We start from the raw sequence: 4,264 nt of genomic DNA on the forward strand, positions 1-4,264 counted from the left end.
AGCTGTCTTGAGGAGGTTCCTGTGATCTAATTCTTGCTGCTTATGTTTGGTCCCTGGATGGGCGATATCACAATCATTGATGAGTTCATAAGAGCAAAATCTGTACCCATCGTAAGTTCATTGAGCCAAAACATGCATGGTACCAGATGCCCTGGTGTTTCCCATATACATTACTATCTGAGAAACACTGGCAAGGCTGATTGGTAACCTCTCTTTTTGGCTTGGTCTCTGATTTTCAGCTTGCTATTAGACAGAACTGGGTTGCCATCTCTGCTACTGCTGACACTTTTTACCCCATGTAGCCCTTCTGTCTGCTTCTCTTTGTTTCTGGCTCCTTAGTGTCCAGGAAGCTCTTTAATGAACAGAGCCAGTCAGAGTGCTTTTCTCCTATGCCATGCACACTCCAAAAAAACACACTAATGTGGAGCCTAAATCTAGCTAAGTGCTCATTAGATGGGTATTATTTTTCTTTCTGTATTGTGGTGAAACATAACATTTACCATTTGAACCATTTTTAAATTTATAGAGTATGAAGCATATTCACATTATTGTGCAATTATCACCACTATCCATCTCTAGAACTTTTGGCATATGATTTTTGTTTTTGTTCTGTTTTATTTTAAAGGGAAGAAACTGGAAAAATCAAGAAGCAAGCAAGCAATAAAAAAGCAAAATTACAGCAACAAAAAATAATAATGATATAGGATTTCAAAAAAAGATGGTAAGAATTTATCAATGATTGTTATGTTCCATATTGTTATTTTCAAAATAGTTGCCCAGGTTTGGTGTATGATTTTGAACAAATCATCCAGCTTTTCTGAGCTCTATTTCCTCATCTGTAAAATCTGGGTAATATTACCTAGCTTTTCCACGCTATGACACCCCCTCAACACAATCATGAGTCTATGTTTCATAACCAGGCTCTGTGAAATCATTTCCATTGATCTTTCTGGTGTGCCCTCAGCCTTTCTACAGTCACCTCCCAGAGTGGGAAGGCTAATAGTGTATTAAATTAAATAACATATGAACTTACCTAAGGCCCATATTTGTCCATTAAATGCTTAAATCTTTCCTTTCTTCCATTTAAAGTATGTTTCAGAAAATCCTGATTTTACAGTGGATATCCTCTACTGAAGCCAAGTGATAAGAATTTTTAAAAATATACAAAAATCTACATATTCTGGGCCCATTATTACTTTAGAACAAGGAAGTCTGTGAAATAGTAGTATTCTGTAATCCATAGAATGGGGAAATTTGAAGCAGTTACTCTGCCACCAATTACAGTGTGATGGGAAAATTACATTTTGGGAAGGAACCACCTTTTTTGTTCCCATATATTGAAATTCTTGTATTGACTATATTTAGATTGTGTTATAAACTGCTTAACTGTAATCATTATCCTAATATCAGTAACATTCACAAATGGTGCTTTCAACCTTGGGGCTGATCCAGTTGGATGCAGTATTTGAATTCCATTTATGTACACATTATCTTTTAAGGAGAATACTGAATTGAAAACTTGGTTATGTGCAGTAAATTGAAAAGATTAGTTTAATTTCAGAATTAGACTAATTAGAACACAGGCAGGGAAGCTAGAGATCCTCTTCTTTAACAGTCCTACTTTACAGACAAGTAATTTAATACAGAGATGTAGTAACTTGCCCATCATCACATGACAAGTTACTGGCAAAGTTGGGACCACAGCCCAGGTCCCAGGAGTGTATCCTGGTGTTCACTTGACTTTGAACAGTTCAGCAGCATGGATGATGGAAAGCGACTGTGGAAAGGCTGAGAGCACTCCAGGAAGAAGAAAAATCAACAGAAATGATTTCACAGAGCTTGGTTATGAAACTGAGAGACTCAAGATTATGTTCAGGGAATGTCACAGAGTGTGAAGGCTAGAAACAGAAGATAAGGGTTTGTGATGGTAGAAAATAGTCTTGGAGTCTAACACAAGATCAAAGGAGAGGTCTAATTTTGTTTTTTTAATGTTACAGTTTACAGGACTCTATTGTATTCCCAAGTAATCATTATAACAAACATTAAGTATGTATTTTGCAGGTGATGTTCTAATACTCAGAATGTCAATGTTGTTTGAAAAGCTAAGACTTAAACTGAGATCCCAGATGCTGTAGGTATATATTAGGATTCTTAGAAGCATGAGACCTGGATTCAGACTACTTGCATTCAAATTCTTCATCCACATGTAAAAGCCATATAACTTTGAGGGAAAAAAAAGTGCCTAAAATCCATAGTGTTTATTATGTTCTAAGCACTATTCTAAATAAATATATATATGATACTTGACTTACAAGGTTCAATTCTATGACTATATGATGATGTAAAAGTGATAGATCTTCAGTGTAAACCATACTTTGCAATTTTAAATTTAATTTAATTTTTATTTATTTACCGGGAATCAAACATGGGACCTTTCACTTGCCAGGCAAGCACTGTGCTAGAGTCATATCCCTGGCCGCATACTTTGCGTTTTGAATTTTGATCTTTTGAGGGGGCTAGCAACATGCAGAAAGACATTTTCTTGTGATGCTAGGCAGGACAACAAGCCAGAGTGCCAAGCCAGCCATGTAAAAACAAGGAGACAAATGCTACTCTACAGTACATTGCTGCTAAGCTGTAATGTGCAGAGGTTAGATGTATTAGACGCATTTTCAATCTATGATATTTTTGATTTACCTTAAGTTTAACAGGATGTCCTGCCATTGTAAGTCGAGGTACATTCGCATTATTCATTTAATCCAACAACCCAATAGAGCATATTCTATTATCGCAAATTTTAATCTGTTCCCTACAAATGCAACGAGAAGTGTATCAACAGAAGATGACGCATCTGTAGATAATGCATGTTTTCTTCCCTGGATTCCCTGTTCCTTGATTTATAATAGATCTCAATTCCCTGGTATCAAGCTAGCTCCCTTCCACCTTGAAATACTGTAGTATACTTTGACTCAAAAATATTCTCTCTCCCCCTCACCTTCTTAAGAAGAGTCTGCTTCCCTCCCCATGGACTTTGGGTTCAGCCATGTAGATTATTCTGGACAAGGAAATATTAGGAGATAAGTGAAACTTGCAATGTTCTGAATTGGGTTTCCCCTGTTGTACTTCTACCCTGAGAAGAGCTTCCCCCACGAGCTGTGGATCCTTTAGTCAGGAACTCAAGAGATCACACAAGAGCAGATCTACCCCAGCCATGCCCCAAATGTTTCAGTGACTGAGTGGCGGGACTATCTTCAGTCCAACCCATTTCAAGATACTCTGTGGAGATTGTGGATACGGATTTAGATCCAGCGGTTAGTGTTACAGCTCAATGGTAGAACACATACTTAGCCTGTACAAGGCCCGGGTTCATCCCCCATGCCATATGCGTTTCACTGGCAGAGGACCACCTCTGAGTTTCCTTGATTACACTGAACCAGATGATGGCCAGAAAAAGAACTGGAAGCTTACCTTCTACTGCTACGTACAGTATTTCTACTATAAAAGTATTTTTTGATTAAAAAGAACTGACCTCTTAAGTAACAAGAGTTGAAGTTTCTCCTCCAGCAAACCCACAGAAAACTCAAGACTTCAGACCTGTGCACTGGAGATGTAGCCTTAGTGGCATAAGCGCCTGCCTGGCAAGTGCTAAGTCCAGATTTTGATTTCTAGTACAAAAAAAAAAAATTCAGACCCAATTCTAGTTAAATCTTTTAGCAGTCACCAGGAGTCAAAAGCAGCCCACTGTTTATAGCTAGAGACTGCCTCATACTCTTAGCTCTATATATGGTTAATCTTTCTCTCCTTGATCCAGCAGTGCTATAAGGAACTAAATCCTTGGATCCTTTCATGAGTAGCAGAAGCAGCATTCTGTCCACTCTAATCAGTACCAAGAGTAGGGAACCTTTACAGACATTCTGGGTTGGATAACGTGGACACAGAAGTTCTCCACCTAACAATGATAAACTGCCCTGTTAATAATCAATTTGAAAATCTGACAATTGAACTGCATAACAGAAGTTCAATAAATGTGTTCTTTTAAAGTTTTTGTTTAAATCACACTTCTATAAGTTGAATCTCATTCTAAATGCACCATAAAAACTATTTTTTAAATGTCATGTTGAAATTTTTCATAAGGAAAATAATCACGCTCCTGCATTTGTTGTAGGATTTTTTAGCTACCAAGTGCTCCTGCGCCAGGATATTTCCCCTACAGGGAGCTTCTCTAAAGAAGGTCATCTGTATGCCAATAACAACAATATCAAAA

General features: G+C 37.6%; 1 long non-coding RNA gene across 1 annotated transcript in view; it reads left to right on the forward strand.

Moving 5' to 3' along the window:
- Nucleotides 1-4,264, forward strand: part of LOC134470441 (uncharacterized) — a 28,774-nt gene that overhangs the window by 12,227 nt on the left and 12,283 nt on the right. The window contains exon 2 of the long non-coding RNA XR_010039321.1: nucleotides 626-721. This is a non-coding gene — a long non-coding RNA (uncharacterized LOC134470441). The remainder of the gene's footprint in view (nucleotides 1-625; nucleotides 722-4,264) is intronic.

The sequence above is a fragment of the Cavia porcellus genome, unplaced genomic scaffold, assembly GCF_034190915.1.
Source record: "Cavia porcellus strain 051 isolate PalLab524CR breed Dunkin Hartley unplaced genomic scaffold, mCavPor4.1 scaffold_1, whole genome shotgun sequence".
Lineage (NCBI taxonomy): Eukaryota > Metazoa > Chordata > Mammalia > Rodentia > Caviidae > Cavia > Cavia porcellus.